General features: G+C 39.1%; 1 non-coding gene across 1 annotated transcript; it reads right to left on the bottom strand.

The window, feature by feature from the left end:
* Positions 1-9,528: 9,528 nt before the first annotated feature.
* LOC118832426 lies at positions 9,529-9,635 on the bottom strand. The gene has a single exon (XR_005009189.1). It is a non-coding gene; the product is annotated as a U6 spliceosomal RNA (small nuclear RNA).
* Positions 9,636-13,874: the final 4,239 nt, after the last annotated feature.

The following is a 13,874-nucleotide window of genomic DNA, read 5'->3' as shown; positions in this document are numbered from 1 at the left end:
GCTACACGACCTTCGAAAAGTCACTGAATCTCCCTAGGCCTTAGTTCCTTCATCTTTAAAATGAGAAGATTGGACTAGAGCAGGCCTTCTTAAACTTTTTCAGCTCAAGACCCCTTTTTGCATTTTGGCAGCAACATTGCATGGTCTGAGAGCACGTGAAATGCAAAGTATGCATGCTTTGTCTTCAGAACCAAGGCTGCAGTAAAGTTGCAGGTGCAACATGGGCATGTGCTGCTAGAAACTCCTCAGATTCATTACGAGTTTGATTTTGAATTAATTTTTGGTCATTGTGTGTTTAGAAACCTCTTACTGTTGCCAAATTTGTCATGTCACCATGTGGGGTCTTGACACACAGTTTAAGAAGTGCTAGACTTGATGACCTTCAACATCTTTTCCGGCTCTTAATCTATGCAATGGGAATGGCTGGGATATGCGTGAGCTCTTCTTCTTTGCTGAAATAATCACATTAATCGCTAGCTTTGGAAAAGGCTTTACAAATATTATCTTATTTGGTCCTCATAGCAACCCTAGGAGGTAGGTGTCATTATTATCCTTGTTTTGCTGAAGAGGAAACTAAAACAGACAAAGGTTAAATGACTGTCCTAGGGTCTCATAGCTAAATAAGTGTCCGAGGCCACATTTGAACTCGGGTCTTCCTAACTCCAGTTCCAGTTCCCTGTCCACTATGCCACCTAGCTGTCACATCGTCCATAGGTTTCCAAAGTTTACTTTAAAAGTCGACAATCCACAAGGAAATAATACATTGTACCTCAGACTCCTTTGTTTTGTTCCAGAAGAAATAATTTTCAGTTGCTATCTGAGTTGAGTAAACAAGATACTATCACCTTATACCTTTCACTGCCAGTTCCAGATCTCTATTTTCCTTTGGACAGGAGTTTCACTGACTTTTGAAAGTTTGGCTCCAAAACCTGCAGCTGCAAATACACTCGTTGCTCTATGGGACTTTTAACGCTCCTGAGAATTATGTCTCAGTGCCAGCTACTCGGTGGTCCTGAAGTAACCCTGTTATTTTGAGTGGCATTAAAAGAAAAAAAAAGAATCTTTATCTACATCAACCATATTTATGTTTACCTATGCATAACTTACCTATCTTTATGTCTGCACCTGTACCTTTATTGTATATTTCTGTCTCTATTTATCTCCATCTTTGCTGGGTCATCTCCAGTTGTCCTGGTGAATATCAGAACACTGGACCCAGATGGTTCTGGAGGAGAAAGTGAGGCTGGTGACCTTGCACAGCCCTCCTCAAATCAAAGTCAAGTGCAAGTCATGTCATCATTTCCGCAATGTCAAGGTCCTCTTCAAGAATGAAGGACAAACACAACAATCTCCGTCTTTATCCAATATACATAAACAACCCTAGAATGTCACCTTCTTTGGGCATTGAAGTGGTAGGAGAGAAAACCTTGACTGTCTGTCTGAACTCAGTGAAATATACCACAAACAAAATATTCATCTCAGTTCAGTAATTAGACCACAACAGCAGTCATTTGAGAAAAATTAACCACCTACATACTGGGTTCTCTGCTCATATCCTTATGTTGGCAATACAAAATAAAACATAACGGATAAATTAAAGAACATTATGAAAAAGCTACTAGGTAGTAAATTGTGTAGGTGATTCAGGAACGTTTTTGTGAATATTTTTGTTGCTTTCTAAGTTGGGGATTTTTTTTCATGAAGGATAAGATGGAATTTTTCTTTCCTACCCATTCTAGAGCCTAATTTGGATATACGGATGTCAAGTTCAGTTGGTGCCTTATTCTAGCTCCTACGTACTATGAAGTAAAAGTGGGGTCCTACATCACTCCATCTTAGTTACAAGTCTGTGAGGAAAGTCATCACGGGCTGCAAGTTGCTAGTAATTCTGCTAATGTAAGACTACCTCTGATGGTTCCTTACTAGGAACAATGCATGTGGGCCAGACCCATTCCCAACAGACATATGTATAACTAACCCTGCATTGATCTAATCAAAACAGTTTCTGACCCAGGAATGGGACATACAGGATTCACCCACAGTGAGGGGAAGGAAACAAGGTGTTAACCCACAGGTGCAAAGGTAGTGTACTTCAGATTGTGTAGTCTTGACAGAAAAAATTCACAGGAAATAGAGTCCAGATTCAGTGCTGGCATATTAGATAACTTGAGGATGAACTTGAGAATGCCTGGATACCTAGAGATAATAACCAGTAATGGAAAGAATCCATTTGCTGATTTTCCTCAGCCCCTGCCAGATGAATGGGAAAACAATTTGTCATCAGGTAGAGCCACCCTGGCCCCTACCCCATCCCTTTCACTTTTAGGCTTTCAGGGGTGTGAGGATGGGCACAAACTTGTTGATTTAGTCTCACTGAGTGGCATTATTTGCATGGTGTTAGTACCAAGGTGGTGAAAGGTATTTGCATCTGTTGAAATGTAAACATGAGCAAGGTAGTAAGAATCAGAAGACCAGGATTCAGGTCCCCTCTTTGTCACTGCCCTTTTTTCAAGGGGACAGTTTTCACAGACTAGATATGTGATTAGTCTCCCCAAATTTAGAGGTCAGTATCTTCTAAACGGATTGTTACGTGCAAAGCTATCAACCCCGACACTAAGGTGAAAACATCAGCCAATGCACAGCTCATGTATTAAAGTGAGGTTTACTGAAGGAAATGATCCAGGCATCTGGATCTCAGACAAGCCTAAGGAATGGAGCTGTTTGCAAGGTGCCCTCAGGGGCTTCCAGAGATGGGGTGTGTTCCTTCAGGCCTGTAGAATCTCTGGTCCATAGACATGTAAACACCAGCATTAGTGTGGGATTTGTGGGCAAAACTTCAGGTGGCAGTATAAATTGTGGATCTACTCCTCCTGCTTTTATAAAGCTTTGAGGGCAAAGATTTTTGGTTTTGTCTTTGCCCAGCACACTGCGTGATAGTAGGCACTTAAAATGTTTGTTGAATGAATGAATGCATGGCATCACAAGTGGCTGTTACCTAGGAATAGGAAACCTTCCTGCACCATTTGGTTTCTCACAATAATCCTAGGGATGGCCTTGATCCCACCTTGGAAGTCTATGGAATGTAACCTCACAGAACTCAGGAATGTTACATACAGCAAAACAAAACAAAAGTATCAAACTTCTAACAAGCAAGCAGTGAGGTTATAAGAAGTTACACTTCTCAAAAACCCTTAAACTTTTGACCAAGAGATGGAGGTTACAATAGATTTCACTTAAGCTAAACTTTTCTGCTGGGGAGAGCATTCTCTCAAAATGTGAGGGAAGATAAGCTCATGTTGGCTGTTATGGTAAATAATAAGCAATAAATGGGTTCAGTTCCAAAAAAGGGCTTGATTCACTATTCCGCCTTCTTGTTTGAGGTAGAATGTCACAAATCAGTGGAACTTATACCGTGAGGTTGACTGCAGCAATCACATTAGGCACTAGCCAGAAAACAACCACTTACTAGTCCGGTGACCTTGGATAAGTCACTAAAACTCACTGAACATCATTGGCTTATAGATTTAGAGTTGGAAGGAAGCATTGAAGTCATTGAGTCCAATCTCCTCCTTTTGCAGATGTGGAAACTGAGTACTAGCAAGGTTAAGTGACTTGTCCAGGACCACACAGCTAGTAAGTATCTGAGACAATTTGAATTTGGATTTTCTTGACTCCACATCTCGTGCTCAAGTCACAACACCTCTCTATCTTTTAGTTTGTCCTTCCATAAAATGAGGAATGATACCTAGTCTGCTGGAGAGAGAGGTATTCTTCAGTCTCTTCAACTCTTGGAGTCTCTTCACTTGTCTTTGGGGTTGTCAGTCACTTCTGGCACTTTTGGCTTCTAGATCCGAGAGAAGACAGACGATGCCAACCCCACCTCAAGTGACTGACGGTAAAAACTCTGAGAAAAAACTGACATGAGAGGAGCTGGCAGTCTCTGTCATATCCCTATCCTCAGCTTGCTTCATTATAGACTTCGGGGAATGTACCCTGGGGGCGAGATCTTGGTTGAGCTGAGTTATCTCACTCCTCATGGAAGAGCTTCTTCACTTTATTTTGTCTGGTATATTTCTCATTATGTATACTTTCTCTGATTTCTGTTTTTGCTATTGACTTGGATAAATGGCTTTTGCTGCTATATTCTATATGTGTGTTCATCGTGGAACTGGCATTTTGTGAGAAAGGAGTCAAGCCTTGGATATAAAGCTTTTCCCCATTAATAAAACAGTGATCAAAAGTTAACCTGAACATGAAAATCACATCCCCTAGACTAACAACATCTAAGGCAGCAGAGAGATACAATTCTAGCCCTATACCTGCTTTCTCTGAGGAGAGCACAGTGACCAAGCATCTGGTCCTAGCCTCCTACTTCCCCTCCTAGCAGGAAATCAAGTCTCCCTTGGAAAAGGATGGGGGAGAAGTTAGAGAAGTCTATTCTACCCCCCTTAAAAGCACACAGCATCCCCATGCTACATGTGGGGGATAGCCCTTGCAATATTTGAAAAAATGAAATTAAGACAGCCATCATCACTTCCTTTACATGTAGTGAATGTATACCTAATACATGTGAGGTTTGGAACTCAGAGGCAGATACGCTACTTGGCAGTTTACAGTTTACAACCCAAGCTCCATGGAGTTGGGGTTTCATAAAAAACAAAAAAAGCCCATGGTCTTATTTCTAGATAAAACATGAGTAAAAGAAAAAAGAAAGCCTGCTACTTACTTTCTAAAAACCAGGAAAACCAAGCTTACCTATCCCTGCTAAATGAGAAAATTTGTGCTGGAATGGTAAGTTACACAGATGAAACGTCCAGTTCTCCACGTGACTTTGTGTTACATAGACCTAATTTCAAGTTACATCACATATGATTAATGCTAGGAGTTGGAGGCTGGGGAGTTTCAGGTCATCAATGGGAATAAATTCTCATTTGATAATACCATTTTCTAATATCACTTCTAGCAATTGACAGTAAATAATTAACATATAAAGATGGTGATTTTTTAATGCAAAAATCTAGGGACAGCCCATGCTGGGTTGATGCATGAGCCTTCTAAAGCAGGTTCTGGAATGTTCAAAGGCCTCTTTTTCTTCTTCTTTGGGATAGAGTCAGTATCCTTCAGGAAGACCTATTTTCAGTCTTTGGAGTGTGAGGAAGGAAAACAGTGGTGTTTAGTAATAGACAGCAGGGTGATAAAGTGGGAAAAACATTGGCTTGGAAATCAAGAAACCTGTGTCCTAGTTGTAGCTCTGAAGTTAGTCTTCTGTAGGAAACTTATTGGGCAAGTAAGTTCTACTCTCTGTGTTTAAATTTCCACTTTTCTGTCAGATGAGGAATTGAGGGTCTCTAAAATTCATTTTAGGTTTCAAAATTCTGTAGTAGGGGTTGCTAAATAATATTCTGAATCAATGTTGCTGCCATATTTTGAGACTGTTGGTCTCAAAAAAAACTCAAAGGCACATTTCTTTAAAAAATTTGTTTTATTTTGAACTTAACAGCCACCAAATAAAATGAATATTTCCATATACAAAGTAGAACAGAAAGAGAGGATAGTGCATGGAATCACAACTCTCTCTTACAGCTTGTTTTTCCTTTTAAGTATATAATAAATTTGACATGTAACTTTCAAGATTTGTTCTGTTTGTGTTTCCTTCTGTCCATTTAAATAGCTTTTTTCCTTCCTTCCTTCCTTCCTTCCTTCCTTCCTTCCTTCCTTCCTTCCTTCCTTCCTTCCTTCCTTCCTTCCCAACCTTATCACTAGTTTTCCTTCTTATCTCTCCAACGCCAAGTGCAAGAAAAAACAAACAAAACCCTCGTAACAAATAAGCATAGTCAAGCAAAACAAATCCACACATTCCAAAATTGTATGTCTCATTAGGTACTTGAGTCCATCACAACTTTGGGTAGCATGTTCATTCATTGGCCTGGTGGAATCATGATTGGGCACTGTATTGATCGGAGTTGGTTGGATAGAATATTCATTTATTAAGTGCCTTATTACATGCCAGACACTGTGCTAAGTACTTTATAAATATTATCTCTTTGATCCTCACAACAACCCCATTTCATAGTTCAGAAACTGAAACAGACATAGGTTAAGTGACTTATCCAGTGTCACACAGCTAGTAAGTATTTAAGACTGATTTTGAACTCAGGTCTTCCTGATTCTAGCCCCAGTAGCTGCCTCTGAGTTCTTAGATTTTTCAAAGTTTTTTTTAAACAATATTGTCAATGTACAAGTTATCTTCTGGGTTCTGCTCACTTCCTTTTGCATTAATTCAGACAAGCCTTCTTAGATTTCTTTGATGATGTCCATTGCATTATTTCTCAGAACATTATAGCACATTAATGGACTATGATTTGTTCAGCCATTCCCCAGTTGATGTCTCCAGTTCTTTGCTATGACAAAAAGAAATTCTATGAATATTTTTGTTCGTATTGATTTTCTTTTTATTAAAATCTTCTTAGCATAGAAGTCAAGTAGTAGAATCACTAGGTCAAAGGGTCTGTACGGTTTAGTTACTTTTTGGTATAGCTCCAAATTGTTTTCTAGGATGGTTGTGTCAGTTCAATCTTCTGCTATCAGTGCATTAATGTGCTAGTTTTCCCTCCTTGTTGTTTCCCTCCCCCCCACCCCAGGCTTTTGGTAAATGTTTCTGATCTGATGGGTAGGAGGTGGAAATTCAAGGTTGTTTTAATTTTCATTTCTCTAATTATTAGTGGTTTGGAGCATTTCAAAATTTGGATTCTTATAGCTTAGGTTTCTTCTTTTGAGAATTGCTATTCATGTGCTTTGACTATTTCTCTGTTAGGAAATGGCTCTTATTCATATATATTTGAATCAGTTTCTTATAGCTCCCAGATATTAGACCATTATCAGAGAAAGTTGCTGCAAAGATTTTTTGTCTCAGTTAATTGTTTTCCTTCTTGTAAGTGCATTGGTCTTGTTTGCACAATATCCTTTTGATTTTATGTAGTCAAAATTTTATCTTCTGTGATTCTCTCTACTCTGTTGCTATATATATGCTCTAAAAGACAAACAACAACCCCCCCCCCCAAAGAAAATTTAAAGGCACATTTTCAAGTCCGTGTTCTCCTTTCCCCTTAGAAAAGTGCAATATTATTCTATCCCATCCAATTAAGATACCTCATGCTGCCTGATATACATGAAATATAATATTGGCTTATATTTATAAAGCACTTCTAACTTTTGTGAAATGTATTCATCATTGGTGACTTACATGGATATCTGAAATCAATCAATAATGTGAAAACTTCTATTGACTTGGTAATGTCAATCCCTCCCTCCCCCAAATATAGTCAGAGATACTAATAAGTCACAGAAATGATTGATTTAAGTATTACATTCTCTCTTTGCTTTACCACCTTTTGCAACCAACTGGTATTATAAAAAAAGTAAAATGAACAAAAAGGAGGAGAAATGAAAGGCTCCTGATATACAAACTAGATCCAGTGGTCCCAGAGTAATTTAAAATCTACTGTGAATGACTTTTGAGAAAATTAAGAAAACAATGCAAAGACAAAGGGGAGGACACAGAAATGGCAGAGGCAGCTGGGTGGCATGGTGGATAGAGCACTGGGCCTGGAGTTCATTTGACCTCAGAACATAGTAGATGTGTGACTCTGGGCAAGTCACTTAACCTGTGGGCCTTAGTTTCCTCCATAGTAAAATGGGGATAGTAACAGCAACTGTCTCGCAGGGTTATTGCTGAGGGTCAAATAAGACATTTGTAAAATACCTAGCACAGCGCCTGGCACAGAGTGGGCACTATATAAATGCTATTTTCTCTGACAGTTGCTGAATTTTTGGAATATGTCATCTCCTTTGGGAAAGCATCATCTCCTTCATGATAGTGTCATCAAGCATGGCCGATAGCTAGTATTGCTAGATAGAGAATTGTCAAATTCTAATCCCAACTGTGCAGTTATTCACCTTGAGACCTTGTGTCAACATTCCTAAAAACCTCTCTGTGCCCTATGATTTACTATCTCTTAAATGGGGGATAATCATGCTGATCTCTTTGACAGGGATGCTCTGAAGGATAACAGATACACAGTTGTGAAGAGCTATATAAATGCTAAGTAATGATCACAATAGCAACCTTCTGTAAGAGTCAGAGATGTGAGGGGCGGCTCACACTTGGATGCCTTGGCAAACGTGGAAATCAATATGGCTGCTCCCTGGGCACATCGGTGTTCTTTAAAATAGAAAAAAAATGATTCAGTGACCATGCTATTCAAAGTGGTTAGTGATCAAATAACTGTCTGAGAGAAAGTTGAAGCTGGTGTGTGGTGTAAAATGGAAGTGTTAGGATAAGGGCACATTACTAAATAGAACAGGTATCCAATAATTGGTAAATGAAAAGGTATTATTGCCATTCCAGGTGTAATTTGGGGGATGCTAGGATGGTAAATCAAGTCCCATTGAGCTAAGTCACTCTCACAAGAGAAAGCAGTGCCAGAAAGAAAGCAGGGTGAGGAAAAGCAGAATCAGCAGCACTGGAGCCAATAGCCCCACCTGATACTCTTGGCCTAGGAGACAAGCTGGCTGTCCCACCACCCTTTTCCAGTGGGAGACCAAAGGGGCAAGCACAAATAGCGCCTTCCTTGGGACAATACCAAGGCAAAAGGAAGAAGTGGTGGAGAAAACTGTTTTATGGTAGAAGACAGGGAAAAGATTATTCTCCTCCTGCCTCAGACCCCCGTGAACATTGTGATGTGAGACCCATTTAAAAAAAGCAAAAGCAAATGACAAAAAAGATAAAAAAACTGAGGTGAGGAAGAGATTTATTTTGATGTCTTTCTTTAATTTGAGAATGAGATCTTTAGGGGAAAAACATAAAAACTACTACCTTATCCCTTGTTCCTCTCCAACCTACGTCAACCTGGACCTCATTTTTCTGAATTCAAAACATGTATAGATGTTGGGGTCTAAACATACTTCACAGAAGAAAGATATGGCCTGTTAATGCTGAAAGCAATAGGCCCTTTTATTGGGTAAGTTTAATGGAAGGTCATTTGGCTAGTATGGAGACACCTAAGAAAGCACAGAACTGGAACCAGTATCAACTAGGTTAGGACACTAGGACCACATCTATCATCCCCCAACCTCCTGTTGTCTCCCTTCCCCCAATATGGAGAAGTCTCTGTGGCCTCTAAATTAGGGATGACCCTAATTACCACTGCCCTCCCCCAATTGGGGTTGGGACTATCTCCTCCTCCATAGTGACATGGGTAATGGCAGGGAAGGGATACAAAAAGAGGGGTAGCCAGAAAGCTCTCGCCACAATATTTATCTTCCTTCCTTCCTTCCTTCCTTCCTTCCTTCCTTCCTTCCTTCCTTCCTTCCTTCCTTCCTTCCTTCTTTCCTCTCTCTCTTTCTTCCTCCCTCCTTTCCTTCCTCCCTCCTTCCCTCCCTCCCTTCCTCCTTCCTTCCTCTCTCCCTCCTTCCTTTCTTTTTTCTTCTTTCCTTTCCTTTTTTACCTTCTTTCCTCTCTCTCTCTCTTTCTCTCCCTCTCCCCCCATTAATTTGTGTGTCATCCTTGTGCAAGGGTCATGATATTTTTTTCTGGATCATTCCCACTTGAGCATAAACGCTGCCAAAGTGAGCGTTAGGCAAAGAATTTTTCAAGCCTCTACAGACGAGGGGATTCCTCTGTGGGGGAGGCTACTCCTTAAACTTGATAGGTTTTTACTCCAAGCTCCTGCTGAAATTCTTGGGTTCATCTTCACTCTATTCAATAGGACAAATCCTGCATCGAGGATTACAGGACACCACAGAAGTGTTTCATGGAGTAAAGGAAGGATCCTGCTCGGTGGGGTCTCATTGATTTTTGGTCTTTCTTTTGGTTCCTGAAACACCAATCATCTGGGAAATTGGAAATTTTAACTTAGGAGAATCTAGGCATGTGAGATAGAGGTCAGAGAAAGGCAGGTCAGGAGAGAGGGGGTAACAGGCAGAAGGGTTGAGGCAGATTGGCTGGGGCATAGACACCTTGTTAGATGGAGAAAGGATAGGGTTGGACTTAATTCTAGAGCCTTTCCTCCATTATTTCATATTTATCCTGCATATTGCTCCCATGTACATAATTGTTTGCAAGTTGTCTCCCCCATTAGATTGTGAGCTTCTTGAGGGCAGGACTAGCTTTTGTTTTGCTTTGTATTTCTAGTGCTTAGTATGATAGGCACTTAATAAATGCTTATTAATCCACTGACTGACTGATAACATGTCCACCAAGCCAAAGTGATAAGGCGAATTCTAGGTTTTTGTTATTACTACCCCTGTGGAGGTGTAACTTCTGTGACAACATTTTTGTTTCTTTATTTTGTTTGGTTACTATGATTATTTCTCTGAAAAGGAGAAATGAGAAGAGGAAAAAAAACATACAGAATTTCTTTTTTGTCAAGCTCCTTCAAGGACTGAACCCCTAATAATAGGGGTTGATTGAACTGCTCAGCCAACTTAGCATTTCCTGGGCAGATAATTCATTTTCCCTCTCTTCCCCTCCCCCTCCCCAGTCTCTTTTTCCTGTGTACAATGAAGGTATTGACTTATATGACTTCAAAAATCATGGCCAGCCCTAATGTTCCCAAGTTCTATGTTTATCATCTACTGTGTATTATGAGGTCCTAGAGAATATAGCAAAAATGGTAACAAAGTCCTCCAGTGACTCATAATCTATGGAAAGTATCAAAATCCACAGATACATGTGGTTGATTTTTAACAAATGTTCAAGAAACCATAACAATGAAAAGGAAGTCTAAACAGGAAAAGGATGGCCCTTTGGAAGCCAGTTTCCCAGAGGCCGTACAGTCTTCCTTTTGACCCTATGATCTTTTGCCCTCTTTAATGCAGAGCAGCCTAGATTCATGGCTAAGTACTAGACAGTAGATTCTAACGTTCTTAACTTCCTGGATGAGTTACAGAAACTCCCAGAAACTTAGGCTATTTTTACTTAAGTCAGATTCATTTATTCAGTGGAGAGGGATGGTCTCTATGTCTCCATTCTTCACATACATCCAGGTTCTCTTTTTACATTTCCATTTTATCTTTTATGTCGGGGGGGGGTGCAGATTGTGGGGTTTGGGTAGGGCAATGGAGACACATAGCAGACATCATCCCTTCCAGGAATTCCTTTCCTCCTCCATCACTGCATTTCTGGGACTGAGAGGTTCTGCCTCAGTTTCTTCATGTCTGCCACAGGATTATAGGATTGTAGGTTTAGAGCTGGAACTACTCCAATACCCTCACTTTACAGGCAAGGAAAGTTAGGTTGTAAGTAGCTTGCCTGTGGTTACACAGCTAGAAAGTGCCTGACTTTACTCTCTATCTCTTGTTTATTCTTAAATTATTCACCCATCCATAAGTCTGATAAGTAATATGTTCTATGTTCTTCTAATTTTCTTGTAATACCTCTCTTTATATCATGTATCCATTTTGTTCTTATCTTTGTAAATAGTGGGATGCCTATCATTTGGGGAATGACTGAACAAAGTGTGGTGTATAATTGGGATGGAATACTTCTATGCCATAAGAAATGATGGACTCAGTGATCTTAGAAAAACATGGCAAGACTTACACAAAGTAATAAAGAGCAAAACCAAGAGAACATTGTATGTAGTAATAGCAATATTGTTTTAAGAATGTTTTTGAGTGAATAAGTCATTTTGACTACTATAAATACCCAAATTAACTATAAAGGACATATGAAGAAAGATGTTATCTGCATTCAGAGAAAGAATTGACAAATAGAAGTATGTATAGAACACACACACACACACATACACTCAACATAGATATTCATTAGGGAAATTGGTCTATAATTTTCTTTCTCTGTTTTAGCTCTTTCTGGTTTAGGTATCAGTACCATATTTGTGTCATAAAAGAAATTTTGGGGGGGCTCTTTATTCACTTATTTTTCCAAATAGTATGTATACATATATGTATATATTATTGGAATTAACTATTCTTTGAATGTTTGATAGAATTCACTCATCACCCCATCTGACTGTGGATTTTTTCTTAGGGAGTTCATTAAAGGCTTGTTCAATTGCTTTTTCTAAGATGAGGCTATTTATGCATTCTTGTAAATATTCACCAATTTGCTTGTAAATAGGCATTTTTGTAAATATTCACCAATTTTGCTCAGATTGTTAGATTTATTGGCATATAATTGGGCAAAGTATTTCCTAATGATTGCTTTAATTTCGTCTTCATTGGTGTTGATTTTACCCTTTTCATTTTTGATATTGGATATTTGGTTTTCTTCTTGTTTTTTGAATCAAATTAACCAATGACTTATCTATCTTATTGTTTTTTTTTCATAAAACCAGATTCTAGATGCATTTGTTAGCTCAATAGTTTTTTTTAAATTTCAACCTTATTAATCTCATCTTTTATTTTCAGGATTTCCAATTTGTGTTCAATTGGGGATTTTTAATTTGTCTTTTTCTAGGTTTTTCTTAGTTGCACACCCAATTCATTGATCTGTTTTTTTTCTATTTTGTTGATGTAAGAATTTAGAGAAATAAAATTTCCCCTAATTATTGCTTGGGCTCCATCCTATAAATTCTGGTATGTTGTCCCATTGTTGTTATTCTCTTTAATGAAATTATTTTTTCTATGATTTGTTCTTTCACTTACTTATTCTTTTGGATTAGATTACTTAGTTTCCAATTAATTTTTAACCTGTCTTTCCACTGCTCTGTGGTAATTGCATTATGATCTGAAAACAATACATTTAATGTTTCTTCCTCTTTACATTTGATTTTGAAGTTTTTATGCCCTAATACATGTCCAGTTTTTGTGTAGGTGCCAAATGCTGCTGAGAAAAAGGTATATTCCTTTCTGTTTCCATTCAGTTTTCTCCAAAGGTCTGTCATATCTAACTTTCTAATATTCTACTTATCTCCTTTCTTTCTCATTTATTTTTTGGTTGGATTTATTGAGTTCTGAGAGGGAACAGTTGAAGTCCCCCACTAGTATAGTTTTGCTGTCTATTTCTTCCTGTAACTCCCTTAACTTCTTTAGGAATTTGGATGCTATACCACTTGGTGCATATGTGTTTAGTATTGATATCACTTCATTGTCTATGGTACCTTTTTAACAAGATGTAGTTTCCTTGCATATCTTTTTTTCAATTAGGTCTGTTTTTGCTTTTACTTTGAGATAAGGACTGCTACTCCTGCTTTTTTTTTTTTTTTTTACTTCAGCTGAAGCATAACAGATTGTGCTCCACCTCCTTACCTTTACCCTCTATGGGTCTCTCTCTGCTTCAAGTGTGTTTCTTGTAAACAATGTATCTTAGGATTCTGGGTTTTGATCCATTCTGCAATCCACTTCCATTTTATGGGAGAGCTCATCCCATTTACATTCACAGTTATGATTACAAACCCTCCAACTTATTTTTGCTCCTGTTTGTTCTCTCCCTCCCTTCACCCTTTCCTTCCTCATCAGTGTTTTCCTTCTGTTTACCACCTCTTCTAATCTTCCCTCCCTTCTGTCAGTCCCCCCTCACCCTTTTACTTAATCTTTTCGTTGCTCACCCTCCCATCTTCCCCTCCACGGTAATAGGTCTTTTACACCTCTTTATGTGGGGTGTTTTTGCATTTCTTCTGGGCTACACTGAAGCACATGGAGGTCTGGCTGCTGGTGGCTGCCTGTTTGCTTTGGGCTCTGTTGAAGTATGTGGTAGGGGAGCCTGGTGCTCGAAGCTGCCTGTTTGCTCCAGCACCTGTAGGGTTGGTGTCTATCTGTTTGCCTAGGGCTATACTGAAGCACTGAAGTTCTGGCTGCTGGAGGCTGCCTGTTTGCCCAGGGCTATGCTCAAGCATGTGGCAGTTCTCATAACT

Source organism: Trichosurus vulpecula, chromosome 9 (assembly GCF_011100635.1).
Source record: "Trichosurus vulpecula isolate mTriVul1 chromosome 9, mTriVul1.pri, whole genome shotgun sequence".
In the NCBI taxonomy this organism is placed as follows: Eukaryota; Metazoa; Chordata; class Mammalia; order Diprotodontia; family Phalangeridae; genus Trichosurus; species Trichosurus vulpecula.
This window is presented reverse-complemented; position numbering and strand designations above follow the sequence as displayed.